The sequence below is a fragment of the Oryx dammah genome, unplaced genomic scaffold (genome assembly GCF_014754425.2).
Source record: "Oryx dammah isolate SB20612 unplaced genomic scaffold, SCBI_Odam_1.1 HiC_scaffold_5, whole genome shotgun sequence".
Taxonomy (NCBI): Eukaryota; Metazoa; Chordata; class Mammalia; order Artiodactyla; family Bovidae; genus Oryx; species Oryx dammah.
This window is the reverse complement of record NW_024070189.1, coordinates 69,628,859-69,648,613: the sequence shown is the minus strand read 5'-3', so window position 1 is coordinate 69,648,613 and position 19,755 is coordinate 69,628,859. Positions and strand designations below refer to the sequence as shown.

The 19,755-nt window shown below is 42.4% G+C and overlaps 1 long non-coding RNA gene across 1 annotated transcript; it reads right to left on the bottom strand.

The window, feature by feature from the left end:
- Positions 1 to 1,150: 1,150 nt before the first annotated feature.
- Positions 1,151 to 17,971, bottom strand: LOC120863820. Its single transcript, XR_005721082.1, has 4 exons — positions 17,690 to 17,971; positions 16,793 to 16,904; positions 13,373 to 13,456; positions 1,151 to 1,440 (listed from the first exon to the last, which is right to left on the bottom strand). It is a non-coding gene; the product is annotated as an uncharacterized LOC120863820 (long non-coding RNA).
- Between the last annotated feature and the right edge of the window lie 1,784 nt (positions 17,972 to 19,755).

Here is a 19,755-nt window from a genome sequence, read left to right as displayed (position 1 = left end):
CCTGAATCCTCCCTATTCCTCAATTCCCCCAGCCTTGGCTGAGCTCCTAATCTCTGCTCCATCCTGTTCATGCCAGGACAGCCCAGTACTCCTATGATTCTGGATCCCTTCACTTGGCAGACAGCATGCTTATAAAGGATCCAGTAAAGTGACTTAATTTTGGCTAGCTTCCCAGATGTTCTTTTGACCCATAGTAAATTCATATGTGTGTGCATAGAGTGCAGACTGGGCATGCTGTCTTCAGGGACCGCATCTCCCTGTTTCCTCTTCCTCTGGGTGGATCAAACAAGATGCTACGATCTTCTTGCAGTCATCATCGAAAATTGCATGATTCTTTGAGGGTTGGATTAGGGGAGTGGCAAGTACTTCCACCAGACAGGGTTATTGCCTCTCACTATATGCATTAAAACACCCAAAACCTTGGGGACTCCCTCCCCAGTTTCCTTCTCATCCTCTATCCTCCAAAGGAAATGATCTCCTTTAACTTATAAATAAATACCTTATTTCATACATTTCTTTTATTTACAGTTTATTGTCAACATGCGTTAGTCACATAAAGTGGAAAAATTATGAATAATCAAAGTATAATGATGCAGATTCAAAACAGATATTCAACACAAAAAATACAACCATAAAAGCAGGTTAACTCATGCACACATAGCAGCATAGATTCAGCAGATATTTCAAAGGACAGCAAGGGCTTGCTTTTTCATTTGAAGATGGTGGCCATTTCATACACTAGAATGCCTTAGTTTATCAGTGCCTGAGAGCCAAAATTCATTTGGAAAAATGTTTTTCACATTGACACTGTTGAAAAAGATAGATTTTCCAGAATTAAGCCTCTCAGGCTTCTTGCCAGTTTCTAACACCTAAAAACTGATACAGAAAGTATTATAAATGTAACTACACTGATTCTTAAAGGTTAAAAAAAGTATCTCTCAAAATAATTTAAAAGAATTATTGCAAACAGTAATGCTGGAGCATGAGCATCTCTGGTTCTACTTCTGCAGCCTTCGCCACACTGCCATCACTCTGCTTGCTTCCTTCCCTGGTTCTTCTACTGGTAGCTCCACCCTGGCTCCAGGCAGCTTTGTATCTTCTAACGGTGCCTCCCAAAGACTTGGTCTGAAGCTCAGTCCCACATGGGCCAAGACTTAGGACACTCCCAACACTGATGAGGCTTGGGGGGCTCCTCCTCCAGCCAACAGACCCCTCTATACTGGTTGCCACAGTTCACATCAGGGTGAGCAACTCTTACCATCGTCTTCTTTCCCAGCAACAGTTTGGAGAAGATTTTGCAGACAAAGTTCCAAAACAACATTATTGCTGGCACTCCTGTGTTATGTGACTGCTGCTGTGTCCCTGGATGTTCTCTAGACATTCCCTGGAGGGGGCCTTTGGAGAAGAGTAGTCAGCAAGAGACCTGGGAGAACCCTAGGACTGAGAAACAGAGATGCAGTTGGTGAGCTGGGCAGCACGGGGTACTGGTTGGAGTCTTTGTGGGTCCTGAATCTGGATATAGAACATAAACCCCACACAAGATGGGGCCCACCTGTAATCTGTCTTCTACTAATCTGGAAATTCACAACCTATTGGAAGGCCAGGTACAGACCACCATTCTAACTGTCACTTGTTACTCTCAGTAGGTCAAAAGTAAGTTTAAGTGTTAGTTGCTCAGTCGTGCCTGACTTTTTGCAACCCCATGGACTGCAGCCCACCAGGCTCCTCTGTCCATGAGATTTTCCAGGCAAGGATACTGGAGTGGGTTGCCATTTCCTTCTCCAGTGGATCTTCCCAACCCAGGGAACGAACCCTGGTCTCCTGCACTGCAGGCAGATTCTTTACTGACTGAGCTACACGGGCAAAGGAGCATTAAAAAAAAAAAATCAGTGAAAGGAAACAAGTCATTTAAATGGAATTAGGTCCCTCTGTTGGCAGTCAGGGTAGGGAACCTCAGACAGTAACCTAGACTTCAGATTTCTGCTCTGCAATATAAAAAGCTTAGAAGCATGATTCTCATTCTTAAAATAAGAAAATAACTGAAAACACTGAAAAATATCTCAGATCTGTCAGAGTATTGAAGTCACAAGGCAAACTGTTTCCCTGAAAACTAGGGAGATAGGCAGATACAGAAAATCACAGCTTCTAGGTAAAACTGTACAACTCAGAGGAGATTCACACCTAAGACCACTCATCTAGTATCAGTTTACTCAAGCTCAGGTTCTTTACATCTCAATGTAGAAGTAATTCAGTGAGATAAAATGATAGGTAAGAAGTCAATTTATTTAGAGAGACACGCATTTCATAGACAGAATGCAATCCATCTCAAAAGGTGAGAGTGGCCCAGAAAAAAAGAGGTGTTTAGTTTTTATGAATTGGGTAATTTCATAGGCTAAATAAATAGAAGGGTTATTCCAACTGTCTTGGAGAAGGGGTGGAGATTTCTAGAAATTGGGCCTGACCTTTTATGGTCTGCCTCAGAATTGTCATGGTTCTTATAAGTGTATCTTTTAGCATATGCTAATGTACTATAATGAGTATATAATGAGGCTTGAGGTCTACTGGAAGTCTAAGTTTCTACCATCTTAGGCCTAGTTAGTTCTAACCAGTTAATGTTGTATCCTCAAAAATTCCGTCATTCTTTAAGTATTGTGCCCTGATTCCTTCCCTCTTGTTTCACAGGCTGTCCAAGTGGAGAAGCCTGCTGGTGGAGAGTATAGGAACATAAACTGTAATTAACCGACTGCTAGGGACAGTGGAGGAGGGCATGGTGACCCACTCCAGTAGATAGAGACAGAAGTAGAATAGCTTGAGAGTTTAAAACTCAAGGGGACAGCAGTTTTAGTTACCCCATCCACTTTCTTGAGTTTTACCTTCAGGATCCCCACTAAGTTCTCACTCTGAGGACTGGAGGAAAATTCTCTCACTCTGCCATCAGGAACAACCATTTTGAAATCTTCCAGGGCACTCAGTTCTTCCTCCAATTCTATGTAACAAAGGCCAGGTCTTAAGGAAAACTACTTTTTCTGACCTGGGGAAGGGCAATTAGCCACTCCAGCCCCCTTATATTCCTGGGCCCAGACCCATAGAAAACTGAGACATAATCATAGGACTACAGAATGTTTTGTCTTCCCAACACCTTCTTCCAACACAACCACAGAATCCCTGCATAATGACAGAGGTTATAGTTGAACAGAAAATGCAAGGCTCATACTCTTAATAAAGGACTTTGCTAGGAGAAAACAAGAACAAGGACACTAGAGGAAACTGGTATCTTGGACAGCTACAGACAAATCAACAGCAAACGCAGTGTAACTCCCAGCCTGGTCAACACACACCGTCACACTAAAGCCAAGTTACCTAGTTCCTGTTACCTAATAGATCATGTTGAGTTTTCAAGAAAATTTACAAAGCTAAAAGCAAGCAAAAAAGAAGTCTGAAGAGAAAAACAACAGAACCAAATTCAGATATGGCAATTATTTTGGAATGATTGGACTAGGAATTTGAAATAACTATGATTGCTACGCTAAGGATTTTAACAGAAAAAGTGGACCACATTGCAAATACAATAGATAACACATATAGGGAGACTGAAACTCTGAGAAGGAATCAAAAAGAATTGCTAGCAATCTAAAACACTATTACAGAATTCAGAATGCCACCTATTGAATGCGAGAAAGTATTTGCAAATCATGTATCTGATGAGGAGACTTAATCCAAAAAATAGGAAGAATTCATACAAGTCAGTATGAAAAGGATCTAAATATACATTTTCCAAAGAATACATGCAAATAGGTAACAGATATATGAAAAGATGTTTGACATCACTAATAAGGAAATGCCAATCAAAGCCACAATGAGCTATCACCTCATACCTGTCAGAATGGCTATAATCAAAAATATAAAAACAAATATTGGTAAAGATGTGAAGAAAAGGGAATCCTCATGCCTTGTTAGTGGAAATGTAAATTGGTGCAACCTCTATGGAAAACAATCTGGTGGGTCCTCAAAAAATTAAAAATATAGCTATCATATGATTCAGCAATTCCACTTCTGGTGTATTTATCCAAAGAAAATGAAAAGACTAACTCAAAAATATCTTTACAACCCCATCCCTATTCACTGCACTATTATTTACAATGGCCAAGATATGAAAACAACCTGTCCATTGATGAATGAATGAATAAAAAGTGCTATTCCAGTCATTAAAAATTAAGGAAATCCTTCCATTTGTGACATGTATGGACTTTGAGTGCATTAGCTAAGTAAAATAAGTCAGAGAGAGGAATACTGTATGATCTCACTTATATGTGAAATATATTTTTTTAAAAGATAAAAGAAAGGAAAAGGTAGCCTAGATTTGGGGAAAGTAGGTTTCCAGAAAGGAGAGCTAGGATCTGTGGCCCCACACTAAGTTATTAGCTCCAGAACCATGAAGGGAGAGAGTCACAGCAGAATTCCTAGAGAAATATGACAGTGATCCTAATTGACAAGAGAAGGAATGAGGAACACTAGAGACCCTTGTGGCAGGCCAAAGACCTCTGCAAAATCATGTTAGGATAAACAGGCATGGAGGGTCACTGGTCTCAGAGAGAGGCACAGATGGACCAGGACTGAGGCCACTGTCGTCCTACTTTCAGAAAACTGGAAGCTTCACCTGCAGCAGGTGCTTGGTACATCTATCCTGATAGATCTGACTGTTGTGCTCAAAGCTCAGAGGATGTCAGGCCCTATGCTGAGGGGTTGAGGATCCAGTGTGGGTCTTGTGGCCTAGCAGGAAGTGAAGGCATTGCCCACTTATATGCAGCAGAAGCATGTGCACTAGGAACTGTGAAACTGAGAAGCCAAGTGAACGCATGATGGATTCCTACCTGAGCAGGGGTAGGGGTGGGGACAAGGATGAGCTCTGAAAGGAAGAGAGGCCTGAAAGATGTCTCATCAAGGACTAGGAAAAAAGGCTAGAGTCGGTTGTCACTTCCTTCTCCAGGGGATCTTCCTGATCCCAGGGATCAAACCCACATCTCTCGAGTCTTCTGCATTAACAGATAGCCCTCAATCTTTCCCAGCATCAGGGTCTTTTCAAATGAGTCAGCTCTCCGCATCAGGTGGCCAAAGTATTGGATTTCAGCTTCAACATCAGTCCCTCCAATGATCACCAAGGATTGATTTCCTTTAGGATGGACTGGTTGGATCTCCTTGCAATCCAAGGGACTCTCAAGAGTCTTCTCCAACACCACAGTTCAAAAGCATCTATTCTTTGGCACTCAGCTTTCTTTATAGTCCAACTCTCACATCCATACATGACTACTGGAAAACCATAGCCTTAACTAGACAGACCTTTGTTGGCAAATTGATGTCTCTGATTTTTAATATTCTGTCTAAGTTGGTCATAACTTTCCTTCCAAGGAGCAAGCGTCTTTTAATTTCACGGCTGCAATCACCATCTGCAGTGATTTTGGAGCCCGCCAAAATAAAGTCAGCCACTGTTTCCCCATCTATTCGCCATGAAATGATGGGACCGGATGCGATGATTTTAGTTTTCTAAATGTTGAGCTTTAAGCCAACTTTTTCACTCTCCTCTTTCACTTTCATCAAGAGGCTCTTTAGTTCTTCTTCACTTTCTGCCATAAAGGTGGTGTCATCTGCATATCTGAGGTTATTGATATTTCTCCCAGCAATCTTGATTCCAGCTTGTGCTTCCTCCAGCCCAGCATTTCTCATGATGTACTCTGCGTAGAAGTTAAATAAGCAGAGTGACAATATACAGCCTTGACATACTCCTTTTCCTATTTGGAACCAGTCTGTTGTTCCATGTCCAGTTCTAACTGCTGCTTCCTGACCTGCATGCAGGTTTCTCAAGAGGCAGGTCAGGTAGTCTGGTATTCCCATCTCTGTAAGAATTTTCCACAGTTGATTGTGATCCACACAGTCAAAGGCTTTGGCATAGTCAATAAAGCAGAAAGATGGTTTTCTGGGAATGCTCTTGCTTTTTTCCATGATCCAGCAGATGTTGGCAATTTGATCTCTGGTTCCTCTGCCTTTTCTGAATCCAGCTTGAACATCTGGAAGTTCAGAGTTCACATATAGCTGAAGCCTGGCTTGGAGAATTTTGAACATTACTTTACTAGAGTGTGAAATAAGTGCAATTGTATGGTAGTTTGAGCATTCTTTGGCATTGACTTTTTTGGGGGATTGGAATGCAAACTGACCTTTTCCGTTCCTGTGGCCACTGCCAAGTTTTCCAAATTTGCTGATATATTGAGTGCAGCACTTTCACAGCATTATCTTAAGATTTGAAATAGCTCAACTGGAATTCCATCACCTCCTCTAGCTTTGTTCGTAATGATGATTCCTAAGGCCCACTTGACTTCACATTCCAGGATGTCTGGCTCTAGGTGAGTGTGAGTGATCACACCTTTTTGATTATCTGGGTCTGTTAGGTCCCTACCATTTCTGTTCTTTATTTTGCCCATTTTTGCATGAAATGTTCCCTTGGTATATCTCTAATTTTCTTGAAGAGATCTCTAGTCTTTCCCTTTCTATTGTTTTCCTCTATTTCTTTGCATTGATCACTGAGGAAGGCTTTCTTATCTCTCCTTGCTATTCTTTGGAACTCTGCATTGAAATGGATATATCTTTCCTTTTCTCCTTTGCCTTTCACCTTTCTTCTTTCACAGCCATGGACAGAGATTTGTGACATTGTACAGGAGAGGCTTTGGGGATATTAAGAAGATAGTTAGGTGTTCCCCCAAGAGGTAATATAAGACCATGGCAGATAGGTCACACCCACAATGAAAATCAGATTGTCACTTTTAAGTATTCTTTCCGGGTTCAGAAGCTAAAAAATGTAAAGTGAGTGTAGGTCACAGAGATAAAAAACAAACTTATGGTTATCAAAGGGAAAAGGTGGGAGGGACAAATTAGAAGTTTGGCATTAACCTATACACACTACTATATATAATATAGGTAACTCATAAGGACCTACTGTATAGCACAGGGAACTATATCCAAAATTTTATAATAACCTATAAGGGAAAAGAATCTGAAAAAGAATATCAATACATATATATAACTGAATCACTGTGCTATATACTTGAAAATAACACAACATTGTAAATTATACCTCAGTAAAAAAATTTTAAGTCAGGGTAGGCTCTTGCACCATTGGAGGGAATATAAATAATAGAGCCACCATGGAAGACAGTATGGAGTTTCCTTTAAAAACTAGGAATAAAACTACCACGTGTGTGCACTAAGTTGCTTCAGTCCTATCTCGTTCTTTGTGACCCTTTGGACTGTAGCCCACCAGGCTGCTCTGTCCATGGGATTCTGGGAAAAATTCTAGAGTGGGTTGCCATGCCCTCCTCTAGGGGATCTTCCCAACCCAGAAATCAAACCCATTTCTCTTAAATCTCCTTCAGTGGCAGGTGGGTTCTTCACCACCAGCGTCAGTTCTAATGAGGTGGATGAACCTAGAGCCTATTAAACAGAGGGAAGTAAGTCAGACAGAGAAATATAAATATTGTATATTAACACATATATATGGAATCTAGAAAGATGGTATGTATGAATTAATTTTCAGGGCAGCAATTGAGAAACTGTGGAAAATTCTTAAAGAGATGGGAATACCAGACCACTTGACCTACCTCCTGAGAAATCTGTATGCAGGTCAAGAAGCAACAGTTAGAACTGGATATGGAACAACAGACTGGTTCCAAATAGGAAAAGGAGTACGTCAAGGCTATATATTGTCACCCTGCCTATTTAACTTCTATGCAGAGTGCATCATGAGAAATGCTGGGCTGGAAGAAGCACAAGCTGGAATCAAGATTGCTGGGAGAAATATCAATAACCTCAGATATGCAGATGACACCACCCTTATGGCAGAAAGTGAAGAAGAACTAAAGAGTCTCTTGATGAAAGTGAAAGTGGAGAGTGAAAAAGTTGGCTTAAAACTCAACATTCAGAAAACTAACATGATGGCATCGGGTCCCATCAATTCGTGGCAAATAGATGGGGAAACAATGGAAACAGTGACAAACTTTATCTTTTAGGGCTCCAAAATCACTGCAGATGGTGATTGCAGCCATGAAATTAAAAGATGCTTACTCCTTGGGAGAAAAGTTATAACCAACTTAGACAGCATATTAAAAAGCAGAGACATCAATTTGCCAACAAAGGTCTGTCTAGTCAAGGCTGTGGTTTTTCTAGTTAGTAGTCATGTATAGATGTGAGAGTTGGACTACAAAGAAAGCTGAGCACCAAAGAATTGATGCTTTAGGACTGTGGTGTTGGAGAAGAGTCTTGAGTCTCTTGGACTGCAAGGAGATACAACCAGTCCATCCCAAAAGAAATCAATCCTTGGTGATCATTGGAGGGACTGATGCTGAAGCTCCAATACTTTGGCTACTTGATGCAAAGACTCATTGGAAAAAACCCTGATGCTGGGAAAGATTGAAGGCAGGAGGAGAAGGGGAAGACAGAGGCTGAGATGGTTGGATGGCATCACTGACTCAATGGACAAGAATTTAAGTAAACTCCAGAATTGGTGATTGACGGGGAGACCTGGTGGGCTGCAGTCCATGGGGTCACAAAGAGTCAGACAGGACTGAGCAACTGAACTGAACTGCATGGAGAAACAGACATAGAGAACAGAATTATGGACATGGGGAGGGGAGAAGAGAGGGTGAGGTATGTGGAGAGAGTAACATGGAAACTTATGTTACCATGTGTAAACTAGATAGCCAATGGGAATTTGCTGTATGACTCAGGGAACTCAAACAAGGGCTCTTTGACAATCTAGAGTGGTGGGATGGGGAGGGAGATTCGGGAGGGAGGGGACATGGGTGTACCTGTGGCTGATTCTTGTTGATGATATATGACAGAAAACAACAAAATTATGTAAAGCAATAATTCAATTAAAAAATAAATTTTTAAAATATATATTAATAAGGTAAAAAAAAAAGGGATGCATTTGAGCCAGTTCTAATGAGGTGGATAAACCTAGAGCCTATAATATAGAGTGAAGTCAGTCGAAAAGAGAAAGACAAATATCATATATTAACACATATATATGGGATCTAGAAAGATGGTACTGATAAGCCTATGGAGCTGGGAAGCAATGGAGCCACAGACATAGAGAACAGACTTATGGACATAGGCAGTGGGGAGGAAGGCTCTAGGATGGGATGAATGGAGAGAGTAGCATGGAAACACACTACTATATGTAAAGTAGATAGCCAAAGGGAATCTGTTATATGACTCAGGGAATCCTGGTGGCTCAGATGGTAAAGAATCTGCCTGCAACATAGGTGACCCGGGTTCCATCCCTGGATTTGGAAGATCCCCTGGAGAAGGACATGGCAACCCACTCCAGCATTCTTGCCTGGAGAATTCCAAGGACAGAGTATCCTGGTGGGCTACAGTCTGTGGAGTCACAAAGAGTCGGACATGACTGAGCGACTAACATGTTTCACTTTTCAGAAAACTCAAACTGGAGCTCCATAACAACCTAGAAGGGTGGGACGGGGTGGGAAGTGAGGGAGGTTCAAGAAGGAAAGGACAGATGTATACCTATGGCTGATTCATGTTGATATATGGCAGAAACACAGTGTGTGCTTAGTCACTTCAGTTGTGTCTGACTCTGCGACCCCATGGACTGTAGCTCACCAGGCTCCTCTGTCCATGGGATTCTCCAGGCAAGAATACTGGAGTGCGTTGCCATGCCCTCCTCCAGGGGGATCTTCCCAACCCAGGGCTTGAACCCAGGTCTCCTGCATTGCAGGTATATTCTTTATAATCTGAGCCACCAGGAAGGCCCAACAAAATATTGTAAAGCAATTATCATTCAATTAAAATAAACTAAAAAAATGAAGGTAGGGAGACAGGGCAGGAGATGAGTTCTCAGGTATTGGCAAAAGAGTGGTGGCTTGGAAGAATAGTGAGAGTAACCAGGACATCTAAGAAGCACTTCAAACATGAGGACAAATGAGCTTTTGATGTCCCACCCTCTCCCAACCAGCTTGTTCCCTGGCCTTGCATCTCGTGCATGCTCTTACTCAGTTGTGTCTGACTCTTTTCAGCTTTATGGACTGTAATCCACCAGGCTCCTTTGTCCATGGAATTTTCCAGGCAAGAATGCTGGAGTGAGTTACCATTTCCAACTCCAGGGGATCTTCCCTACCCAAGGATCGAATTTGCATCTCCTGCATTGACAGGTGGATTCTTTATCACCGCGCTACCTGGAAAGCCCTCCCTGCCCTTGCTAACTCACTTCACTTCTTCCTGTTGCTCAAGATCTTGGTGCCATCTTTAACTCTTCTTTGTCATATTTCAGCCTAGCCTATCCACAGATTTACTGGCCCAACAACCCCAGAATTGCATCACTTCTTATCATGTGGCCTGAGACATCTTCATTGGCACCTAGAATGTGGCAGTAACTCCCCTTAGCCTCCCGGTTTGCCTTTGGACTTATCTGTTTTGACAAGCTATTCAGGCTGCTGAAATACAGTGCTGAGCCCATTGTCTGACCCTCCCCTGCAGCCATCATTTCCTTCCAAAACCATCCAGAATGTGCTCTGGCTAGTGCAGCCAGACTTACATTGAGGAGCTTTCTGTTTTGTTTGGGGAACAGTGAGGCCTGTCACCTAGCTCAAGTAGAGATTGTATATCAAAGCTTACCCTGGCCACTGTTTTGCCACCTTCCCACCACCCTGGAGGTGTTCAAAAGCTTTTTGGCTGTGTGGACACTTGGATTGAATCCTATCACATCCTATCTCCAACTTGAACCATTTTCACTAGGAATTCTGTTTCTGCTCTTGAGAGGGTACCTGCCCCATCCTAGTTGTGGTCACTCACATTTTACTTGAGGTTCAGCAGCTCCTCCAGACAGTGGAAGTGGATGGGGCTTCTGGAGGTTTTGCTCCAGAGGGACCCTGAGCCACTGTGGATCAACCAATTACAAATAGAGCAGCCTGTGCTTCTCTGGCAGCCCTCTCTCCCAGCATCTTCTACAAGACTCCATGAGACTATGTAGGGAGACATCAATTGGCCAGGTGGTGGTGGTCAAACTCTCTGGCCCCACGCCACTCATGTCCTACAGCTGGGATCATTTGTGGCACTGAGCATGCGCATTGTGGTGTGATGTATATAAGCAGCACCTGAAACTCTCTTGGAGAGTGAGTCAGGGTGGTGGCATTGTGACAGCCGTTGGAGAGTAAAGCATGTCTGCCTTGCTGCTGTGAATAATGTTTGCAGTTCCTACTGCTCCTCGGACCTTCTTTCAGCTTCCCAGCTGGACCCTTGCCTACCCTGGGTTCAGCACACAGTGAGATGCAGCAAGACAGACCATATCAGGTGTTTGCTGTTGGTGTGGGTGTAAAGAGGAGCCCAGATCAGAGCTCACTAAGGGCCAGACACTGCAGACCAAAGATGAATATTGCCCTTAAGAAGGCCAGGCTACAAAGAGACAGCTGGAAATAGTCACAAATCAGTAGGCAAGGCCCCAAGACAAAGAGGCACAGCCAGGATGGGCAGATCCTCGGAAGCTCCAATAGCTTGCAGTGCTGGAACTAGTCTTTGCCATTTAGGATGCTTCAGAACTTCCCTGGGGCTTTCATAAATACAGATCCATGACTCCCAGCCCCAAATACTTATCTAGGAGTCAGGAGAACTCACAGGTTTAATGGGTTCAGGGTGATTCTGACTTAGGTGGATCTATTTTAGAAGCCTGGAGACTCAGACTGCTGTGGGGAGGGGAGCAATGGGCTGATGGTCATCAGCCAAGGAAGGTTACCAGGGAAGGTTTGGAGCCCCAGTATATTTCCTAGCAGTTCTGGTGGGTCTGGATATGCAGTATACAAGTAGTATAGATGGGGAAGGAAAAGTGAGGCTAAAAGGCAGTTGTGTTCAACCGATGTCCCAAGATGCATGTAAAAGGACAACACTGCCCCAAATGTTCTCTAGGAGTGAAGGTCCTGGTACCTTCCAGAGGAGACTCAGTGACACCTGACCTTTCAATCACTTCTCTAGAACAGATTAATCCTTCTTTCATGTCCCTCCTTCTTGGGACCTAACAGTCCAGTGCTCAGCTTTCATCAGCTCCGCATTGGCACCATCTTCCCAACTGCAGCACAAAATGAGGCTCACTGTCTTCCAAATTCAATCCTGCCTCACCCTTAGAACCACCAGCTGCTGCTCTTTGAGCTACAAGAAAGACTCACACAGGATATGAATCTTGCAGATATTAATTTTTTTAAACTGCATGAAGAGTTTCAGAACAAGGAATAGAAAAATCTCACCCAGACCAGGTGAGGTCAAAACTTGCTGGTGGTTAAGACCCCACATTTTCATTGCAGGGGCCACAGGTTCAATGCCTGTTCTGGGAACTAAGATCCCACATGTCCCATGGTGCAGCCAAAATAAAACAAAAACTTGCCGGATGTCAAACTCCAAGGATGGTACCTTACTCCTCTTCTCCCCACCTCCACTACTCTATTGGTGATTTTTCTTCTAGATGGGGAAAAAGTGGAAACAGTGACAGATTTTATTTTCTTGGGCTCTAAAATCACCACAGACCATGAGTGTGGCTGTGAAATTAAAAGACGCTTGCTTCTTGGAAGAAAAGCTATGACAAACCTAGACAGCATATTAAAACTCAGAGATATCACTTTGCCAACAAAGGTCTGTATAGTCAAAGCTATGATTTTTCCAGCAGTCATGTATGGACATGCGAGTTGGATCATAAAGAAGGCTGAGCACTGAAGAACTGATACTTTTGAATTGTGGTGTTGGAGAAGACTCTTGAGAGTTCCTTGGACAGCAAGTTGATCAAATCAGTTAATCCTAAAGGAAATCAACCCTGAATATTTATTGGAGGGATTGATGTGGAAGCTGAAGCTCCAGTACTTTGGCCACTTAATGTGAAGAGCCATTTCACTGGAAAAGACCCTGATGCTGGGCAGGAGGAGAAGGGAGCAGCAGAGGATGAGATAGTTGGATGGATTCACTGACTCACATGAACATGAGTCTGAGCAAGCCCCAGGAGATCGTGAAGGATGGGGAAGCCTGGTATGCTGTTGTCCATGGGGTCACAAAGAGTTGGACATGACTTAGCAACTGAATAACAACAACAAAGACACCCCTTGGGAAGGATGCCCACTGCTTCTGCTAGTTAGCAGGCAGAGCATGGAGCCACAAAGTAGAAAGTAAGATTAAAGGTGGAGGAAACTGAGGTCACTGACAGTCCAAATTGAGGTCAAATTGAGGAACTGAGGTCACTGACAGTCCAAATTGCTAATGGACTGGAAATGCAAGATGAAAGACAAGTGCTAGTTACATGGACGCCAGGCGAGAGCAGAACATGGGTACTTACTTAAGGAAGAAAGTAGGATGGCAGGCACCGAGTGTAGGGCTGGAGGAGATGGGAGGAGCTGGAGGTAAAGACTGGTCCGATGGGCTAGGGAGAGAAAGTGGATGAACTTAGTCTTGTACCTTCCTTAGCATTTACTAGAAGTAAGGGGACTTCTCTGGTAATGCATTGGTTAAGACTCCGTGCACCCAATGCAGGGGGTGTGGATTTGATTCCTGGTCAGGGAACTAAGATCCCACATGCTGTACAGCCAGCTAACCTTGCAAGTTCTGAAGGCTGTGTGCCACAACTACAGAGTCTGTGCACCACAACAAAAGATCCCGCTTGACACAATGAAGATCTCATGTGCTGCAACTAAGACCTGATTCAACCAAGTAAAAAAAAAAAAAAAAAAAAAAGAATGAAAGTTAAGCTTACTCTGCCAGCTAAAGAACAGCGACCAGCTGAGGTGCTTGCTGAAGCAGAGGGAATGCAGGATGGGCAGTAGAAAGTAGTGATAAATGACAGCTACAACCACACAACTGGTCACAGAAATGAGGACTAAAATTGTTATAAGTATTTCCTTATTTTGTTATACATGTTTGTGTGTTATATATACATAAATTAGCAAATATTTTTTATTTCCTTTCTTCTTTTCTTCTTCTCTTATCTTAACCCTCTTAAGATAAGCTGTATTGACTTTGTATCAGTACTTCAGTATTTCTAGGGCTTCCCAGGTGGCGCTAGTGATAAAGAACCTGCCTGCCAATGCAGGAAAGATTTAAGAGATGTGGATTCAATCCCTGGGTCGGGAAGATCCCCTAAAGGGCATGGCAAGCCACTGCAGTATTCTTGCCTGCAGAATCCCATGGACAGAGGAGCCTGGAGAGCAACGGTTCATAGTGTGGCAAAGAGTTGGACATGATTGAAGCAACTTAGCACAAGCAAAAAAATGTAAGGGGTGGTGAATGCGTTTTTTCCCTTGGGATTTAGTACTTTTCCTTTCTCCAGACTTCCATGGTGACTCAGATGGTAAAGCGTCTGTCTACAATGAGAAAGACCCGGGTTCGATCCCTGGGTCAGGAAGATCCCCTGGAGAAGGAAATGGCAATCCACTCCAGTACTATTGCCTGGAAAATCTACAATCCCTGGGGTCACAAAGAGTCGGACACAACTGAGCGACTTCACGTCCACTTTCTCCAGACATCACACACCCTAAGGCAGCAGAAAGCTAGTGAGAGACAACTGAGAGAGCATGGCCATGGGAGGCACTCAACTTCTAAGTGAAGAGTGAAAGGGGCATACCGAGTAGAAGGCACTAGGGCAGGCTTTGCATGGGGGCTGAACCAAGCACCCCTGAAGCAGTGTTTCTCTAAACACGGGTGGCTCACCTGCACTACCACCTCCCTGCAGGTTTTTGGACAAATGACTTCCTGATCTTACACTTGATGTACTCAGAATCTCTGAAGGTAGACCTGCAAATCTGCTCCATCAGCAACCAACCTGGGTGACTTTTAAGCAGTCAACTTGAAAAGATCCATTGATCGAGATTTCCCTGGCAGTCCAGTGGTTAAGAATCTGTGCTTCCACTGCAGGTTCTATCCCTGGTGGGGGAACTAAGATCCCACATGCAGTGCAGTGTGGCCAACCTCCCACCCCCCAAAACAAAAACATTAAACCAATTAAACAAAAAATTAAACCCCAAAAAACAAAAAGATTTCTCCAGTCTGTTTACAGTGTGTTCTGGGAAGAGAGCCCTACACTGTACTCTGCTGCTATCTTAGTTGATTTAGTGAGTCATTTCCGTTTGCTCACCCTGCTGCGGGATTTGAAGGGGATAGGCAAGAGGTCATTGCAAGCAATGGTTCCAAACTTTAGCTGTGTGTCAGAATCACATGGATATCTTTTATTTTGTATTGAACTGAAGATTTACAATATTGGGTCGGTTTGAACTCTTTTCCATTATAGGTTATTACAAGATAGTGACATATGCTATATAGTTCCATGTGCTATACAGTAAAAAATTGTTTATTTTATGTATAGTAGTGTGTATCTATTAATCCCATAATCCAAATTTATTCCTCCCCTTTCCCTTTCCCTTTTGGAAACTATGAGTTTGCTTTGTTATTTCTGTGAGTCTGTTCTGTTTTGTAAAATAAGTTGACTTGTATTATATTTTTTAGCTTCCACATATAAATTATGTGATATATATTTGTCTTTCTCTGCCTGACTTACTTCACTTAGTATGATAATTTCTAGGTCCATCCATATTGCTTCAAATGGCAATATTTTCATTCTGTTTTATGACTGAGTAATATCCCATTGTATGTATATATACCATGTCTTCTTTATCCATCACATGAATCACATAAATATCTTTTATAAGTTGCTTTGGCCATAACCCAGAGAAATTAAAATCAAAAGTTCACATTTGAGATCCAGATATCCCTGATAGGTCAGTTGGTGAGGAATCCACCTGCAATGCAAAAGACTCCAGTTCGATTCCTGAGTCAGGAAGATCCCCTGGAGAAGGGAAAGGCTACCCTCTCCAGTATTCTGGCCGGAGAATTCAGTCCATGGGGTCACAAAGAGTCAGACACAACTGAGAGACTTTCACTAAAAGCATTTAAGGCTTGTGAGTGACTGTAATGGGCAACCAAATAGGAGCACCATTACACCGAAAGAAGGGACCTTAACCCTTTTGGTACCATGTATGCCCTCTCAAAATGTTTGAGATACATTGAAAATACATAGTATTGGGACTTCCCAGGTAGTCCAATGGTTAAGACTCTGTACTCCCAATGCAAGGGGCATGAGACTGATCCCTGATTAAGGAACTAAGATCCTGCATGCCACATGGTGCACCCTCCATATACAAAGGAAAGCTATTATACTAATGCATGGTTATCAAAAATTAAAACAAATTTTATTTAGGTGGGCCATTTTTGAATGTCAAAATGGTCTTAAAACCATTAATAATTCTATGTGTTTCAGACAAATAGTAACACATATTTGTTGTTTAGTCGCTAAGCCCATGTCCAATTCTTTTGTGACCCCATGGACTGTAGCCCTCCAAGCTCCTCTGTCCATGGGATTTCCCAGGCAAGCAAGAATACTGGAGTAGGTTTCCATTTTCTTCTCCAGGATATCTTCCCAACCAAGGGATTAAACCCACATCTCTTGCATTGGCAGGCAGATTCTTTATCACTGAGCCACCAGAGAAGCCCAATATGTACTTACTAGATAGTAAATAAAAAAGATATAACAGTAAGCCTAATAAATGAAATAATTTCAAAGAAGTTACAAACACTATTTCAAGGTGTCTGCAACAATTGCAAGTAGTCTGTAAATGGCTATGATTTCTGTTGGTGATATGAATACTACTGTGATTCATAATTTCCAGAGAGCAGAGGCATCTGCTGGGAGCTTATTATGAACACAAACCTCAGATGAGCTCTATCTCTGGGGTCCATCAGAGCAGCAGCCAGCTCCATTCCCTCTCCAGGTAAAAGAATTAGTTCTTCAATCAGAAATAATCTGATAAGTGGAAAGCTATCTCAAATGAAAAAGAATAATCAAAAAACATTCTAGTTTTTCATCTTTTGGGGCCATTTCTATTTCTCCCATGAATTTCTGTCCACATTCCTGTCAAAATGTTATGTCTCTCTTTAGTAGCTCTTTATATATTAGGTATGTTAATTGATCTCTCTTTTGGTCAAAAATTTTAACAATTTACCAATTTGTCATTTATCTGTTTGCTTTATACATGGGTGTCTTTGATAAACAGATATTATATTCAAAGATCAATCTTTGCAATTTCTTTAGAAAGATCTTTACCTTGTCAGTTGAAGGTGAACATATACCTTGGTTTACATGCTTACTTTCAACTCCTTACTCTTTATTTTGAAATATAAGTAAAGAGGTTTGTTTATTTTCTAAATAGTAAACAAATTATTTTAACATTCACTATGGTGAGAAATACCAGGAAAGATAAAAGCAGCCTCTGACAATTTGAAACTGACCTCATACCATCAGCCAACTTAGGGCTAGACCATGATGTTCTTCTGTTGAACATAAACACAGAACAATATCAGACAAAGCCATCTGATACTGAAATAAACGAAGAAAAAAGCAGGATACTTATACCGACCTTTACGACACCCATCCCTCCAACCTCCCACCTCAACCCAATCACACACACTTCAACACTTGTGCTGACAAAACCTGTTACAGCCCAAGCCTAGAGGAAGCAGGGTCCACTTGTTGTTCTGTCTGTCCCAGGACTCTGCTCACCTTACCCTCAGGCCCTCCTGAAGTTAAACGTTTGGTCTGATGTCTTACCTTGACCAGAGAGAATGGGGCTATACTTCAAGCTTCCAATCCAGCATGTATGGGTCTTAGAGGTCAACACTCCATCCCAACAAATAAAAAAGCAGAACAAACTGAAAAATCAACAATTCTTCTTAGATCTATCAGAGAAGTGAGGTTGTTACTGAAAGCTCAGCCTCTCTGTACTCTGGTGCAGAATCAAATCCCAGGGGAAGAGTTTTGGGTGAAGCAAAAAAGGATAGCTTTATTGCTTTTCCAGGCTAAGAGAGATACACAGCACTTCTACATCGAAAAACTCCAGAGAACTTGATGAGGATTTTATAACAGTATGTCAGAGGTGGGGTCTCTGACAAGATTAGGGCATGAGCAGGGCTTTCACTACTTAGTCTCAACTCAGGTCTCCTAATCTTGATGAGCTTCTCTAGTCCCTTTAATCTTGCCTCAGGTGATTTCTTGACTCAGTCACTCAGTCTGACTCTTTGTGATCCCATGAACTGCAGCTCGCCAGGCCTCCCTGTTCATCACCAACTCCCAGAGCCTACCAAATCTCACGTCCATTGAGTCAGTGATGACATCCAACCGCCTCATCCTCTGTCGTCCCCTTCTCCTCCTACCCTCAATCTTACCCAGCATCAGGGTCTTTTCAAATGAGTCAGGTCTTCGCATCAGGTGGCCAAAGTACTGGACTTTCAGCTTCAACATCAGTCCTTCCAAAGATCACCCAGGACTGATCTCCTTCAGGTTGGATCTCCTTGCAGTCCAAGGGACTCTCAGAGTCTTCTCCAATACCACAATTCAAAGGCATCAATTTTTTGGTGCTCAGCTTTATTTATAGTCCAAATCTCACATCCATACATGACTACTGGAAAAACCATAGCCTTGACTAGATGGATCTTTGTTGGCAAAGTAATGTCTCTGTTTTTCAATATGCTATCTAGGTTGGTCATAACTTTCCTTCCAAAGAGCAAGCATCTTTTAATTTCATGGCTGCAATCACCATCTGCAGTGATTTTGGAGCCCAGAAAGATAAAGTCTGACACTGTGTCCACTGTTTCCCCATCTATTTGCCATGAAGTGATAGGACTGGATGCCATGATCTTTGTTTTCTGAATGTTGATCTTTAAGCCAACTTTTTCACTCTCCTCTTTCACTTTCATCAAGAAGCCCTTTAGTTCTTCTTCACTTTCTGCCATAAGGGTGGTGTCATCTGCATATCTGAGGTTATTGATATTTCTCCTGGTAATCTTGATTCCAGCTGTGCTTCCTTCAGCCCAGCGTTTCTCATGATGTACTCTGCATAGAAGTTAAATAAGCAGGGTGACAATATTGGAACCAGTCTGTTGTTCCATGTCCAGTTCTAACTGTTGTTTCCTGACCTGCACACAGGTTTCTCAAAAGGCAGGTCAGGTGGTCTGGTATTCCCATCTCTTTCAGAATTTTCCATAGTTTATTGTGATCCACACAGTCAGAGGCTTTGGCACAGTCAATAAAGCAGAAATAGATGTTTTTCTGGAACTCTCTTGCTTTTTCAATGATCCAGTGGAAGTTGGCAATTTGATCTCTGGTTCCTCTGCCTTTTCTAAACCAGCATGAACATCTGAAAGACCACGGTTCACGTATTGCTGAAGCCTGGCTTAAAGAATTTTGAGCATTACTTTACTGGTGTGTGAGATGAGTGCAATTGTGCAGTAGTTTGAGCATTCTTTGGCATTGCCTTTCTTTGGGATTGGCATGAAAACTGACCTTTTCCAGTCCTGTGGCCACTGCTGAGTTTTCCAAATTTGCTGACATATTGAGTGCAGCACTTTCACAGCATCATCTTTTAGGATTTGAAAGAGCTCAACTGGGATTCCATCACCTCCACTAGCTTTCTTCATACTCATGCTTCCTAAGGCCCTCTTGACTTCACATTCCAGGATGTCTGGCTCTAGGTGAGTGATCACAGTATCGTGATTAACTGGGTCATGAAGATCTTTTTTGTACAGTTCTTCTGTGTATTCTTGCCACCTCTTCTTAATATCTTCTGTTTCTGTCAAGTCCATACCATTTTTGTCCTTTATTGAGCTCATCATGCAAAG